A 16,992-nucleotide genomic window follows, 5' to 3' on the forward strand; every position below is an offset into this window, starting at 1 on the left:
CACAACACAGCCATAAACCCCCATCTCCACACACAACACAACATCGTCATAAACCCCCATCTCCACACACAACACAACATCGTCATACACCCCCATCTCCACACACAACACAACATCGTCATAAACCCCCATCTCCACACACAACACAACATCGTCATAAACCCCCATCTCCACACACAACACAACATCGTCATACACCCCCATCTCCACACACAACACAACATCGTCATAAACCCCCATCTCCACACACAACACAACATCGTCATAAACCCCCATCTCCACACGCAACACAACATCGTCATAAACCCCCATCTCCACACACAACACAACATCGTCATACACCCCCATCTCCACACACAACACAACATCGTCATAAACCCCCATCTACACACACAACACAACACGGCCATACACCCCCATCTCCACACACAACACAACATCGTCATAAACCCCCATCTCCACACACAACACATCGTCATACACCCCCATCTCCACACACAACACAACACGGCCATACACCCCCATCTCCACACACAACACAACATCGTCATAAACCCCCATCTCCACACGCAACACAACATCGTCATACACCCCCATCTCCACACACAACACAACACAGCCATACACCCCCATCTCCACACACAACACAACATCGTCATAAACCCCCATCTCCACACACAACACAACATCGTCATACACCCCCATCTCCACACACAACACAACATCGTCATACACCCCCATCTCCACACACAACACAACATCGTCATACACCCCCATCTCCACACACAACACAACATCGTCATAAACCCCCATCTCCACACGCAACACAACATCGTCATAAACCCCCATCTCCACACACAACACATCGTCATACACCCCCATCTCCACACACAACACAACATCGTCATACACCCCCATCTCCACACACAACACAACATCGTCATAAACCCCCATCTCCACACGCAACACAACATCGTCATACACCCCCATCTCCACACACAACACAACATCGTCATACACCCCCATCTCCACACACAACACAACATCGTCATATACCCCCATCTCCACACACAACACAACATCGTCATACACCCCCATCTCCACACACAACACAACATCATCATAAACCCCCATCTACACACACAACACAACATCGTCATAAACCCCCATCTCCACACACAACACAACATCGTCATAAACCCCCATCTCCACACACAACACAACATCGTCATAAACCCCCATCTCCACACACAACACAACACCCCCATAAACCCCCATCTCCACACGCAACACAACATCGTCATACACCCCCATCTCCACACACAACACAACATCATCATAAACCCCCATCTCCACACACAACACAACATCGTCATACACCCCCATCTCCACACACAACACAACATCGTCATACACCCCCATCTCCACACACAACACAACATCATCATAAACCCCCATCTACACACACAACACAACATCGTCATAAACCCCCATCTCCACACACAACACAACATCGTCATAAACCCCCATCTCCACACACAACACAACATCGTCATAAACCCCCATCTCCACACACAACACAACATCGTCATACACCCCCATCTCCACACACAACACAACATCGTCATAAACCCCCATCTCCACACACAACACAACATCGTCATAAACCCCCATCTCCACACACAACACATCGTCATAAACCCCCATCTCCACACACAACACATCGTCATACACCCCCATCTCCACACACAACACAACATCGTCATAAACCCCCATCTCCACACACAACACAACATCATCATACACCCCCATCTCCACACACAACACAACATCGTCATACACCCCCATCTCCACACACAACACAACATCGTCATAAACCCCCATCTCCACACACAACACAACATCGTCATACACCCCCATCTCCACACACAACACAACATCGTCATAAACCCCCATCTACACACACAACACAACACCCCCATAAACCCCCATCTCCACACACAACACAACATCGTCATACACCCCCATCTCCACACACAACATCGTCATACACCCCCATCTCCACACACAACACAACATCGTCATAAACCCCCATCTCCACACACAACACAACATCGTCATACATCCCCATCTCCACACACAACATCGTCATACACCCCCATCTCCACACACAACACAACATCGTCATACACCCCCATCAGGGTAGGTGGATTGGCTCTGCTATCTTGCCCCTTAATTGGAGAATAAGTGGGTACTCTAAATTTATTTTAAAAAATACCCTTTATTACTGTCACAAGTGGGTTTCCATTGACGCTGCAATGAAGTTACTGTGAAAATCCCCTCGTCGCCACACTCCGGCGCCTGTTCGGGGACACGGAGGGAGAATTCAGAATGTCCAATTCACCAAACAAGCACGTCTTTCGGGACTTGTGGGAGGAAACCGGAGCACCCGGAGGAAACCCACGCAGACACGGGGGGGGAGAACGTGCAGACTCCGCGCAGACAGTGGCCCAGCGGGGAATCGAACACGGGGACCCTGCCGCTGTGACGAGTGGGCAATAGACTCTGCCCACATCCCAAGGACGAATATAGGGATACTCACCCGTGACAGACATGAGGACATTGTTCAGGATAAACAGCCAGGAGCATCTGTGAGGGAGCAGCTGTGAAAGAGAAGATGGAAAACTGAAACCCACTTTCACGCGGAGATTCGCCGTGTCTCTCAGATGGCTGGGGACGCTGGAACCATCCAATCCGTGTCGCATCCGCCACCCTCGACATCTACTCCCTCCACCACCGACACACAGTGACAGCCGTGTGGACCGCCTACAAGATGCGCTGCAGCGACTTCCGGGTGCGGCGATGACCAGCTGAGTCGCACGTTTTGGCAGCTCCCGGTGGAACGGACTTTTGGGCTCTTAATAGGAGCGCCATCGGCAATTTTAACGGCTAAAAACACTGTGCGGTAATCCAGAAGGGAATCCCCCCGGACACGGATGGAAAAAAGAGAGGAAAGTGGCCGGATTGCGGTGGATCCTCTAGAGCAGCGGCCAGGAAGGCAGGCACAAAGCAAGATGGCGTCGGAAGGAGGCAGTTTAATATGGGGCCCTACCAACAAGAGTTCCTGCGGCGTTGCGTAGATGAACTCATAAAGGAGATGAAGGAGCTGTTGGCCCCGATATTACAGGCGATTGAGGGGCTAAAGGAGGAGCAAAAGACCCAGGAACAGGAGCTTCGGGTCGTGAAGGCAAAGGCTGCTGAGAATGAGGACGACATACAGGGCCTGGTGGTGAAGACGGAGATCCACGAGGCACAACACAAACGATGTGTGGAAAGGCTGGAGGTGCTGGAGAATAATGCGAGGAGGAAGAACCTAAGGATTCTTGGTCTTCCCGTAGGTGCAGAGGGGGCGGACGTCGGGGCATATGTGAGCACGATGCTGCACTCGTTAATGGGATCGGAGGCCCCGACGGGTCCGCTGGAGGTGGAGGGAGCCTATCGAGTTATGGCGCGAAGACCGAGGGCTGGAGAAACTCCTCGAGCAATAGTTGTGAGATTTCTCCGATACAAGGACAGAGAGATGGTCCTCAGATGGGCCAAGAAAACTCGGAGCAGTAGGTGGGAGAATGCGGTGATCCGCGTATATCAGGATTGGAGTGCGGAGGTGGCGAGAAGGAGGGCAAGCTTTAATCGGGCCAAGGCGGTGTTGCATAAAAGGAAGGTCAAATTCGGAATGCTGCAACCGGCAAGACTGTGGGTCACACATCTAGGGAAACACCACTACTTCGAAACGGCAGATGAGGCGTGGACATTTATTGTCGAGGAGAAGCTGGAGTGAGCGGGCCAGAAAAAGAACGTTTGGGACAAAAGTGGGGGGGTGAATTTGTGGGTTGAAGGGGGGAAAAGGGGGAAGAGAGGACTTCCCAAGTTGTTAAACCTGCGACCCTGTAACTTCTCTCTCTTCCCCATGTCGTGGGGGAGGGGGGGAGGGAGGATGAGGAGCTGGGGGCGCCGGCCATTGGGGGCGGGGCCAAGTGGGAAACGCGGGCTTTGTTCCCGCGCTATGGTAATCATGGCGGGAACAGGGAAGCAGGAAGGAGGGGGCCTCGCACAGTGTGAGCCGAGGTCACGGGGGGAAGCCGAGGTCGGCCAGAGTTTGCTGACTTCTGGGAGCAACATGGGGGGTGCAATTACGCTAGCTTGGGATCTAGCGGGGCAGGGGGGGGTTAACTGTGTTGCTGCTGCTGGGGAGAAGGGGGAGCTGGTATGGAAGGGGGGGGGTCGGGGCGGGGGGGCGCCGTCGGGGGGAGATGCGGCTACGTGGGAACCGGGTGAGGAGCTGGATTGAAAAAGGAGATGGCTAGTCGTCAAGGGGGGGGGGGGAGGGGTAAAGAGCCCCCCAACCCGGCTGATCACGTGGAATGTGAGAGGGCTGAACGGGCCGATTAAGAGGGCACGGGTACTCGCACACCTAAAGAAACTTAAGGCAGATGTGGTTATGTTACAGGAAACGTACCTGAAGCTGATAGACCAGGTTAGACTTCGCAAAGGATGGGTGGGGCAGGTGTTTCATTCGGGGCTAGATGCAAAAAACAGGGGGGTGGCTATACTAGTGGGGAAGCGGGTAATGTTTGAGGCAAAGACTATAGTGGCAGATAGTGGGGGCAGATACGTGATGGGGAGTGGCAAATTGCAAGGGGAGGCGGTGGTCTTAGTGAACGTATATGCCCCGAACTGGGATGATGCCAATTTTATGAGGCGTATGTTAGGACGAATCCCGGACCTAGAGGCGGGAAAGTTGGTAATGGGTGGAGATTTTAATACGGTGTTGGAACCAGGGCTGGACAGATCGAGGTCCAGGACCAGAAGGAGGCCGGCTGCAGCTAGGGTGCTTAAGGATTTTATGGAGCAGATGGGAGGAGTAGATCCCTGGAGATTTAGTAGACCTAGGAGTAAGGAGTTTTCGTTTTTCTCCTATGTACACAAAGTATTTTCACGAATAGATTTTTTTGTTTTGGGAAGGGCACTGATCCCAAAGGTGACGGGGACGGAGTACACGGCTATAGCCATCTCGGATCATGCTCCACACTGGGTGGACCTGGAGATAGGGGAAGAAAAACAACAGCTTCCACCCTGGAGAATGGACATGGGATTATTGGCAGATGAGGGTGTGTGTTTAAGGGTGAGGGGGTGTATTGAAAGGTACTTGGAACTCAATGATAATGGGGAGGTACAGGTGGGAGTGGTCTGGGAGGCACTGAAGGCAGTGGTTAGAGGGGAGCTGATATCTATTAGGGCACATAAAGGAAAGCAGGAGGGTCGGGAAAGGGAGCGGTTGTTGAAAGAACTTCTGAGGGTGGACAGACAATATGCGGAGGCACCGGAAGAGGGACTGTACAGGGAAAGGCAAAGGCTACATGTAGAATTTGACTTGTTGACTACGGGTAATGCAGAGGCACAGTGGAGGAAGGCACAGGGTGTACAGTACGAATATGGGGAGAAGGCGAGCAGGTTGCTGGCCCACCAACTGAGGAAGAGGGGAGCAGCGAGGGAGATGGGGGGGGGGTGAGAGATGAGGAGGGAGAGATGGAGCGGGCAGCGGAGAGAGTGAATGGAGTGTTCAAGGCATTTTATGAAAGATTATATGAAGCTCAGCCCCCGGACGGGAAGGAGAGAATGATGTGCTTTCTGGATCAGCTGGAATTTCCTGAGGTGGAGGAACAGGAGAGAGTGGGGATGGGAGCACAGATTGAGACGGAGGAAGTAGTGAAAGGGATTGGGAGCATGCAGGCGGGGAAGGCCCCGGGACCAGACGGATTCCCAGTTGAATTCTATAAGAAATATTTGGACTTGCTGGCCCCGCTACTGATGAGAACCTTTAATGAGGTGAGGGAAAGGGGGCAGCTGCCCCCGACTATGTCAGAGGCAACGATATTGCTCCTCCTAAAGAAGGAAAAAGACCCGCTGCAATGCGGGTCCTACAGGCCCATTTCCCTCCTGAATGTGGATGCTAAGATTCTGGCCAAGGTAATGGCGACGAGGATAGAGGATTGTGTCCCGGGGGTGGTCCATGAGGACCAAACTGGGTTTGTGAAGGGGAGACAGCTGAATACAAATATACGGAGGCTGCTAGGGGTAATGATGATGCCCCCACCAGAGGGGGAAGCGGAGATAGTGGTGGCGATGGATGCCGAGAAAGCATTTGATAGAGTGGAGTGGGATTATTTGTGGGAGGTGTTGAGGAGATTTGGCTTTGGGGACGGGTATATCAGGTGGGTACAGTTGCTGTAAAGGGCCCCGATGGCGAGTGTGGTCACGAATGGACGGGGGTCTGACTATTTTCGGCTCCATAGAGGGACGAGGCAGGGATGTCCTCTGTCCCAGTTATTGTTTGTACTGGCGATTGAACCCCTGGCCATAGCACTGAGGAGTTCCAGGAAGTGGAGGGGAGTACTTGGGGGGGGGGGAGAAGAACACCGGGTATCTCTGTATGCGGACGATTTGTTGCTATATGTGGCGGACCCGGCGGAGGGGATGCCAGAGATAATGCGGATACTTGGGGAGTTTGGGGATTTTTCAGGGTATAAACTGAACATGGGGAAAAGTGAGTTATTTGTGGTGCATCCGGGGGAGCAGAGCAGAGAGATAGAGGATTTACCGTTGAGGAAGGTAACAAGGGACTTCCGGTACCTGGGGATCCAGATAGCCAAGAAGCTTTAAACCGGCTTCTACTTGTAGGCACTTGCAGCTGGAGCTTGTTAATTAGTTAATTGGATTAGGCCAGTTTTACAGAGGCTAGATTCACAGTATAAAAGTGATCCCCTACAGTGCAGACTTTGTTTGCACTGAGTGCTGAATTTGGTGCATTTGAGTGCGATAGTGAGAGTTTGGTGACCGAGGGAGTTAGGAGAGGAGGGAGTAAGGCGCTCCTTTCATTTTGTTTCCGACATTTCCGCAAAGAGTGCGAAGAGAGCCAGGAGTTTACAGAAAGTGTAGCTGACTGGGAGCAGGGTCGGTGGGCGGAGATCTAGTTAGTCCACAGGGCAGCTATATTCTGTCAGGTAAGAGGGGATGGAGGCTAGGCCAGTTACATGCTCCTCCTGTAGGATGTGGGTGGTGAGGGATACCACCGGTGTCCCCACTGACTATACCTGCGGGAAGTGCACCCAACTTCAGCTCCTCAAAGACCGTGTTAGGGAACTGGAGCTGAAGCTGGATGAACTTTGGATCATCCGGGAGGCAGAGGGGGTGATTGAGAAGAGTTACAAGGAGGTAACCACACCCAAGGTACAGGACAAGAATAGCTGGGTTACAGTCAGGGGGAAAAAAACAAACAGGCAGAAAGTGCAGGGATCCCTCGTGGCCGTTCCCCTTCAAAACAAGTATACCATTTTGGATGCTGTTGGGGGGGATGACCTACCGGGGGAAGGCCCGAGCGGCCAGGTCTCTGGCACTGAGTCTGGCTCTGGGGCTCAGAAGGGAAGGGGGGAGAATAGTAAAGCAATAGTTGTAGGAGATTCAATGGTTAGGGGAATAGATAGGAGATTCTGTGGTCGCGAGCGAGACTCCCGGAAGGTATGTTGCCTCCCGGGTGCCAGGGCCAGGGATGTCTCGGATCGTGTCTTCAGGATCCTTAAGGGGGAGGGTGAGCAGCCAGAAGTCGTGGTGCACATTGGTACCAACGACATAGGTAGGAAAAGGGGTGTGGAGGTAATAAACAAGTTTAGGGAGTTAGGCTGGAAGTTGAAAGCCAGGACAGACAGAGTTGTCATCTCTGGTTTGTTGCCGGTGCCACGTGATAGCGAGGCTAGGAATAGGGAGAGAGTGCAGTTGAACACGTGGCTGCAGGAATGGTGTAGGAGGGAGGGCTTCAGGTATTTGGATAATTGGAGCGCATTCTGGGGAAGGTGGGACCTGTACAAGCAGGACGGGTTGCATCTGAACCAGAGGGGCACCAATATCCTGGGAGGGAGGTTTTCTAGTACTCTTCGGGAGGGTTTAAACTAATTTGGCAGGGGAATGGGAACCGGATTTGTAGTCCAGCAACTAAGGTAGCCGATATTCAGGACGCCAAAGCGTGTAATGAGGCAGTGGGGAAGGGAACACTGACAAAGGAGAGTATTTGCAGGCACGGAGATGGGTTGAAGTGTGTATACTTCAACGCAAGAAGCATCAGGAATAAGGTGGGTGAACTTAAGGCATGGATCGGTACTTGGGACTACGATGTGGTGGCCATCACGGAAACTTGGATAGAAGAGGGGCAGAAATGGTTGTTGGAGGTCCCTGGGTATAGATGTTTCAATAAGATTAGGGAGGGTGGTAAAAGAGGTGGGGGGGTGGCATTATTAATTAGAGATAGTATAACAGCTGCAGAAAGGCAGTTCGAGGAGTATCAGCCTACTGAGGTAGTATGGGTTGAAGTCAGAAATAGGAAAGGAGCAGTCACCTTGTTAGGAGTTTTCTATAGGCCCCCCAATAGTAGCAGAGATGTGGAGGAATTGATTGGGAAACAGATTTTGGAAAGGTGCAGAAGTCATAGGGTAGTAGTCATGGGCGACTTTAACTTCCCAAATATTGAGTGGAAACTCTTTAGATCAAATAGTTTGGATGGGGTGGTGTTTGTGCAGTGTGTCCAGGAAGCTTTTCTAACGCAGTATGTAGATTGTCCGACCAGAGGAGGGGCAATATTGGATTTAGTACTGGGTAATGAGCCAGGGCAAGTGATAGATTTGTTAGTGGGGGAGCATTTTGGAGATAGTGACCACAATTCTGTGACTTTCACTTTAGTAATGGAGAGGGATAGGTACGTGCAACAGGGCAAGGTTTACAATTGGGGGAAGGGTAAATACGATGTTGTCAGACAAGAATTGAAGTGCATAAGTTGGGAACATAGGCTGGCAGGGAAGGACACAAATGAAATGTGGAACTTGTTCAAGGAACAGGTGCTACGTGTCCTTGATATGTATGTCCCTGTCAGGCAGGGAAGAGATGGTCGAGTGAGGGAACCATGGTTGACAAGAGAGGTTGAATGTCTTGTTAAGAGGAAAAAGGTGACTTATGTAAGGCTGAGGAAACAAGGTTCAGACAGGGCATTGGAGGGATACAAGATAGCCAGGAGGGAACTGAAGAAAGGGATTAGGAGAGCTAAGAGAGGGCATGAACAATCTTTGGCGGGTAGGATCAAGGAAAACCCCAAGGCCTTTTACACATATGTGAGAAATATGAGAATGACTAGAGCGAGGGTAGGTCCGATCAAGGACAGTAGCGGGAGATTGTGTATTGAGTCTGAAGAGATAGGAGAGGTCTTGAACGAGTACTTTTCTTCTGTATTTACAAATGAGAGGGGCGATATTGTTGGAGAGGACAGTGTGAAACAGATTGGTAAGCTCGAGGAAATACTTGTTAGGAAGGAAGATGTGTTGGGCATTTTGAAAAACTTGAGGATAGACAAGTCCCCCGGGCCTGACGGGATATATCCAAGGATTCTATGGGAAGCAAGAGATGAAATTGCAGAGCCGTTGGCAATGATCTTTTCGTCCTCACTGTCAACAGGGGTGGTACCAGGGGATTGGAGAGTGGCGAATGTCGTGCCCCTGTTCAAAAAAGGGACTAGGGATAACCCTGGGAATTACAGGCCAGTTAGTCTTACTTCGGTGGTAGGCAAAGTAATGGAAAGGGTACTGAAGGATAGGATTTCTGAGCATCTGGAAAGACACTGCTTGATTAGGGATAGTCAGCACGGATTTGTGAGGGGTAGGTCTTGCCTTACAAATCTTATTGAACTCTTTGAGGAGGTGACCAAGCATGTGGATCAAGGTAAAGCAGTGGATGTAGTGTACATGGATTTTAGTAAGGCATTTGATAAAGTTCCCCATGGTAGGCTTATGCAGAAAGTAAGGAGGCATGGGATAGTGGGAAATTTGGCCAGTTGGATAACGAACTGGCTAACCGATAGAAGTCAGAGAGTGGTGGTGGATGGCAAATATTCAGCCTGGATCCCAGTTACCAGTGGCGTACCGCAGGGATCAGTTCTGGGTCCTCTGCTGTTTGTGATTTTCATTAATGACTTGGATGAGGGAGTTGAAGGGTGGGTCAGTAAATTTGCAGATGATACGAAGATTGGTGGAGTTGTGGATAGTAAGGAGGGCTGTTGTCGGCTGCAAAGAGACATAGATAGGATGCAGAGCTGGGCTGAGAAGTGGCAGATGGAGTTTAACCCTGAAAAGTGTGAGGTTGTCCATTTTGGAAGGACAAATATGAATGCGGAATACAGGGTTAACGGTAGAGTTCTTGGCAATGTGGAGGAGCAGAGAGATCTTGGGGTCTATGTTCATACATCTTTGAAAGTTGCCACTCAAGTGGATAGAGCTGTGAAGAAGGCCTGTGGTGTGCTCGCGTTCATTAACAGAGGGATTGAATTTAAGAGCCGTGAGGTGATGATGCAGCTGTACAAAACTTTGGTAAGGCCACATTTGGAGTACTGTGTACAGTTCTGGTCGCCTCATTTTAGGAAGGATGTGGAAGCTTTGGAAAAGGTGCAAAGAAGATTTACCAGGATGTTGCCTGGAATGGAGAGTAGGTCTTACGAGGAAAGGTTGAGGGTGCTAGGCCTTTTCTCATTAGAACGGAGAAGGATGAGGGGCGACTTGATAGAGGTTTATAAGATGATCAGGGGAATAGATAGAGTAGACAGTCAGAGACTTTTTCCCCGGGTGGAACAAACCATTACAAGGGGACATAAATTTAAGGTGAAAGGTGGAAGATATAGGAGGGATATCAGAGGTAGGTTCTTTACCCAGAGAGTAGTGGGGGCATGGAATGCACTGCCTGTGGAAGTAGTTGAGTCGGAAACATTAGGGACCTTCAAGCAGCTATTGGATAGGTACATGGATTACGGTTAAATGATATAGTGTAGATTTATTTGTTCTCAAGGGCAGCACGGTAGCATTGTGGATAGCACAATTGCTTCACAGCTCCAGGGTCCCAGGTTCGATTCCGGCTTGGGTCACTGACTGTGCGGAGTCTGCACGTCCTCCCCGTGTCTGCGTGGGTTTCCTCCGGGTGCTCCGGTTTCCTCCCACAATCCAAAGATGTGCAGGTTAGGTGAATTGGCCAATGATAAATTGCCCTTAATGTCCAAATTGACCTTGGTGTTGGGTGAAGGTGTTGAGTTTGGGTAGGGTGCTCTTTCCAAGAGCCGGTGCAGACTCAAAGGGCCGAATGGCCTCCTTCTGCACTGTAAATTCAATGATAATCTATGATTAATCTAGGACAAAGGTTCGGCACAACATCGTGGGCCGAAGGGCCTGTTCTGTGCTGTATTTTCTATGTTCTATGTTCTAATTGGGGTACATTACATAGGCTCAATTTAACATGGTTGGTGGAACAGATGGAGGAGGATTTCAAGAGATGGGACATGGTGTCCCTGTCATTGGCAGGTAGGGTGCAGGCGGTTAAAATGGTGGTCCCCCCGAGATTCCTTTTTGTGTTCCAGTGCCTCCCGGTGGTGGTCACGAAGGCTTTTTTCAAAAGAATTGAGAAGAGCATTATGAGTTTTGTGTGGGCTGGGAAGACCCCGAGAGTGAGGCGGGGATTCTTGCAGCGTAGTAGGGACAGGGGGGGTGCTGGCACTACCGAGCCTAAGTGAGTACTACTGGGCCGCCAATGTTTCAATGGTGTGTAAGTGGATGGGAGAAGGGGAGGGAGCGGTGTGGAAGAGAATGGAGAGGGCGTCCTGCAGGGGGACTAGCCTGCAAGCAATGGTGACGGCGCCGTTGCCGTTCTCACCGAAGAAATACACCACAAGCCCGGTGGTGGTGGCTACATTGAAAATTTGGGGGCAGTGGAGACGGCATAGGGGAAGGACGGGAGCTTCGGTGCGGTCCCCGATAAACAATCATAGGTTTGTCCCGGGGAGAATGGATGGGGGATTTGGAGCATGGCAAAGAGCTGGGGTAGTACAATTAAGAGATCTATTTGTAGATGGGACGTTTGCGAGTCTGGGAGCGCTGATGGAGAACAAGAACAAAGAACAAAGAACAAAGAAATGTACAGCACAGGAACAGGCCCTTCGGCCCTCCAAGCCCGCGCCGACCATACTGCCCGACTAAACTACAATCTTCTACACTTCCTGGGTCCGTATCCTTCTATTCCCATCCTATTCATATATTTGTCAAGATGCCCCTTAAATGTCCCTATCGTCCCTGCCTCCACTACCTCCTCCGGTAGTGAGTTCCAGGCACCCACTACCCTCTGCGTAAAAAACTTGCCTCGTACATCTACTCTAAACTTTGCCCCTCTCACCTTAAACCTATGCCCCCTAGTAATTGACCCCTCTACCCTGGGGAAAAGCCTCTGACTATCCACTCTGTCTATGCCCCTCATAATTTTGTATACCTCTATCAGGTCGCCCCTCAACCTCCTTCGTTCCAGTGAGAACAAACCGAGTTTATTCAATCGCTCCTCATAGCTTATGCCCTCCATACCAGGCAACATTCTGGTAAATCTCTTCTGCACCCTCTCTAAAGCCTCCACATCCTTCTGGTAGTGTGGCGACCAGAATTGAACACTATACTCCAAGTGTGGCCTAACTAAGGTTCTATACAGCTGCAACATGACTTGCCAATTCTTATACTCAATGCCCCGGCCAATGAAGGCAAGCATGCCGTATGCCTTCTTGACTACCTTCTCCACCTGTGTAGCCCCTTTCAGTGATCTGTGGACCTGTACTCCTAGATCTCTTTGACTTTCAATACTCTTGAGGGTTCTACCATTCACCGTATATTCCCTACCTGCATTAGCCCTTCCAAAATGCATTACCTCACATTTGTCCAGGTTAAACTCCATCTGCCATCTCTCCGCCCAAGTCTCCAGACAATCTAAATCCTGCTGTATCCTCAGACAGTCCTCATCGCTATCCGCAATTCCACCAACCTTTGTGTCGTCTGCAAACTTACTAATCAGACCAGTTACATTTTCCTCCAAATCATTTATATATACTACAAAGAGCAAAGGTCCCAGCACTGATCCCTGTGGAACACCACTGGTCACAGCCCTCCAATTAGAAAAGCATCCCTCCATTGCTACCCTCTGCCTTCTATGGCCTAGCCAGTTCTGTATCCACCTTGCCAGTTCACCCCTGATCCCGTGTGACTCCACCTTTTGTACTAGTCTACCATGAGGGACCTTGTCAAAGGCCTTACTGAAGTCCATATAGACAACATCTACTGCCCTACCTGCATCAATCATCTTAGTGACCTCCTCGAAAAACTCTATCAAGTTAGTGAGACACGACCTCCCCTTCACAAAACCGTGCTGCCTCTCACTAATACGTCCATTTGCTTCCAAATGGGAGTAGATCCTGTCTCGAAGAATTCTCTCCAGTAATTTCCCTACCACTGAAGTAAGGCTCACCGGCCTGTAGTTCCCGGGATTATCCCTGCCACCCTTCTTAAACAGAGGAACAACATTGGCTATTCTCCAGTCCTCCGGGACATCCCCTGAAGACAGCGAGGATCCAAAGATTTCTGTCAAGGCCTCAGCAATTTCCTCTCCAGCCTCCTTCAGTATTCTGGGGTAGATCCCATCCGGCCCTGGGGACTTATCTACCGTAATATTTTTTAAGACACCCAACACCTCGTCTTTTTGGATCACAATGTGACCCAGGCTATCTACACCCCCTTCTCCAGACTCAACATCTACCAATTCCTTCTCTTTGGTGAATACTGATGCAAAGTATTCATTTAGTACCTCGCCCATTTCCTCTGGCTCCACACATAGATTCCCTTGCCTATCCTTCAGTGGGCCAACCCTTTCCCTGGCTACCCTCTTGCTTTTTATGTAAGTGTAAAAAGCCTTGGGATTTTCCTTAACCCTATTTGCCAATGACTTTTCATGACCCCTTCTAGCCCTCCTGACTCCCTGCTTAAGTTCCTTCCTACTTTCCTTATATGCCACACAGGCTTCGTCTGTTCCCAGCCTTTTAGCCCTGACAAATGCCTCCTTTTTCTTTTTGACGAGGCCTACAATATCATTCGTCATCCAAGGTTCCCGAAAATTGCCGTATTTGTCTTTCTTCCTCACAGGAACATGCCTGTCCTGTATTCCTATCAACTGACACTTGAAAGCCTCCCACATGTCAGATGTTGATTTGCCCTCAAACATCCGCCCCCAATCTATGCTCTTCAGTTCCCGCCTAATATTGTTATAATTAGCCTTCCCCCAATTTAGCACATTCATCCTCGGACCACTCTTATCCTTGTCCACTAGTACTTTAAAACTTACTGAATTGTGGTCACTGTTACCGAAATGCTCCCCTACTGAAACATCTACCACCTGGCCGGGCTCATTCCCCAATACCAGGTCCAGTACCGCCTCTTCCCTAGTTGGACTGTTTACATATTGTTTTAAGAAGCCCTCCTGGATGCTCCTTACAAACTCTGCCCCGTCTAAGCCCCTGGCACTAAGTGAGTCCCAGTCAATATTGGGGAAGTTGAAGTCTCCCATCACCACAACCCTGTTGTTTTTACTCTTTTCCAAAATCTGTCTACCTATCTGCTCCTCTATCTCCCGCTGGCTGTTGGGAGGCCTGTAGTATACCCCCAACATTGTGACTGCACCCTTCTTATTCCTGATCTCTACCCATATAGCCTCACTGCCCTCTGAGGTGTCCTCTCGCTGTATAGCTGTGATACTCTCCTGAACAAGTAGCGCAACTCCGCCTCCCCTTTTACATCCCCCTCTATCCCGCCTGAAACATCTAAAACCTGGAACGTTTAGCTGCCAATCCTGCCCTTCCCTCAACCAGGTCTCTGTAATGGCAACAACATCATAGTTCCAAGTAGTAATCCAAGCTCTAAGTTCATCTGCCTTACCCGTAATGCTCCTTGCATTAAAACATATGCACTTCAGGCCACCAGACCCGCTGTGTTCAGCAACTTCTCCCCGTCTGCTCTGCCTCAGAGCCACACTGTCCATATTCCCTTGTTCTCCCTCAACGCTCTCACCTTCTGACCTATTGCTCCCGTGCCCACCCCCCTGCCATACTAGTTTAAACCCTCCCGTGTGACACTAGCAAATTTCGCGGCCAGGATATTTATGCCTCTCCGGTTTAGATGCAACCCGTCCATCTTATACAGGTCACACCTGCCCCGGAAGAGCTCCCAGTGGTCCAGATAACCGAAACCCTCCCTCCTACACCAGCTGTTTAGCCACGTGTTTGTCTGCTCTATCTTCCTATTTCTAGCCTCACTGGCACGTGGCACAGGGAGTAATCCCGAGATTACAACCCTCGAGGTCCTGTCTTTTAACTTTCTGCCTAGCTCCCTGAACTCCTGCTGCAGGACCTCATGCCTCTTCCTGCCTATGTCGTTAGTACCAATATGTACAACGACCTCTACCTGTTTGCCCTCCCCCTTCAGGATTCCCTCTACCCGTTTGGAGACATCCTGGACCCTGGCACCAGGGAGGCAACATACCATCCTGGAGTCTCTTTCACGTCCACAGAAGCGCCTATCTGTTCCCCTGACTATAGAGTCCCCTATAACTATTACTCTTCTGCGCTTTGACCCTCCCTTCTGAACATCAGAGCCAGCCGTGGTGCCACTGCTCTGGCTGCTGCTGTTTTCCCCTGATAGGCTATCCCCCCCGACAGTATCCAAAGGGGTATATCTGTTCGAGAGGGGGACAACCACAGGGGATTCCTGCACTGACTGCCTGCCCTTTCTGGTGGTCACCCATTTCTCTGCCTGCACCTTGGGTGTGACCACACTTACATAACTGCGATCTATGACGCTTTCCGCCACCTGCATGCTCCTAAGTGCATCCAATTGCTGCTCCAACCGAACCATGCGGTCTGTGAGGAGCTGCAGTTGGGTGCACTTTCTGCAGATGAAGCCATCCAGGACGCTGGAAGCCTCCCGGACCTGCCACATCTCACAGTCAGAGCACAGCACCCCTCTAACTGACATTGCGTCAATTAATTAAAATTAAAATTTGTCTTTTTTTTTTTAATAAATACTTTTTTTTTTAAATTACAAAGTTACTGTCAACTATCTGTTTCCTAGCACTAGATTTCTAATAGAAATGCGATAGCTAACTATAATATCCTCCGATCTCTGGCTTAGATATCCTCTAAATTATAATTAAGTTATTATGTTTAATTAGTTCCCAAATAGTCAAAAAAAAAATTTAGGTTAGAATCCCAACCAGCCACTCAGGTCACAGCTTTTCTGTGATGTCACTTCAGTTTCCCCCCGACACACACAATTTGAAAAAAGGTATAAAAGTAAAAATCACTTGCTTACCTTCTGAGATGTTCTCAGGTTCTCTCGCTGACAGAGACTGCTCCTCCACCTCCAATCCTTGGCCTGCACAATGCTAATAATATATAATATAATATGGCACTTACCTTACACCAATGGGTCTTATTATTAGGTTAGAGGAGGAGGGTGGGTGGGAGACACTACACGTGTAGTGTCTCGGGTTTCCTCTCCACCAGAATTTATTGGGGGGGGGGGGGAAACTTGCCAGAGGTCGAACTTCCGGTTCCCGCCGAAATCCAATGGGCTGCTCCTGTAAAGGTAAGTGCTTTTAAACTAACTACTCACCTCCAAGAAGGCCCCTGCGCACCGCTGCCGCCGAAATCCAAAGGGCTGCTCCTGTAAAGGTAAGGTTCTTAAACTCACTACTCACCTCCAAGAAGGCCCCTGCGCACCGCTGCCGCCGAAATCCAAATATGGGTTGCCCCAAGGGAATGCATTTCGGTATATGCAATTGAGGGCTTTTGCGAGGCAACAGGTGAGGGAATTCCCGCAGTTCCCGACGCATGAGGTGCAGGATAGAGTGATCTCAGAGACATGGGTGGGGGATGGTAAGGTGTCGGACATATACAGGGAGATGAGGGACGAGGCGGAGATCATGGTAGATGAGCTGAAAGGGAAATGGGAAGAAGAACTGGGGGAGGAGATTGAGGAGGGGCTGTGGGCTGATGCC

The 16,992-nt window shown here is 50.1% G+C and overlaps 1 long non-coding RNA gene across 1 annotated transcript in view; it reads right to left on the reverse strand.

The window, feature by feature from the left end:
- Positions 1 to 2,596: 2,596 nt before the first annotated feature.
- LOC140406961 (uncharacterized) overlaps positions 2,597 to 16,992 on the reverse strand; it is a 29,023-nt gene continuing 14,627 nt past the window's right edge. Inside the window, exon 3 of the long non-coding RNA XR_011939405.1 lies at positions 2,597 to 2,663. This is a non-coding gene — a long non-coding RNA (uncharacterized lncRNA). The remainder of the gene's footprint in view (positions 2,664 to 16,992) is intronic.

This window comes from Scyliorhinus torazame, unplaced genomic scaffold, assembly GCF_047496885.1.
Source record: "Scyliorhinus torazame isolate Kashiwa2021f unplaced genomic scaffold, sScyTor2.1 scaffold_1061, whole genome shotgun sequence".
Taxonomy (NCBI): Eukaryota; Metazoa; Chordata; class Chondrichthyes; order Carcharhiniformes; family Scyliorhinidae; genus Scyliorhinus; species Scyliorhinus torazame.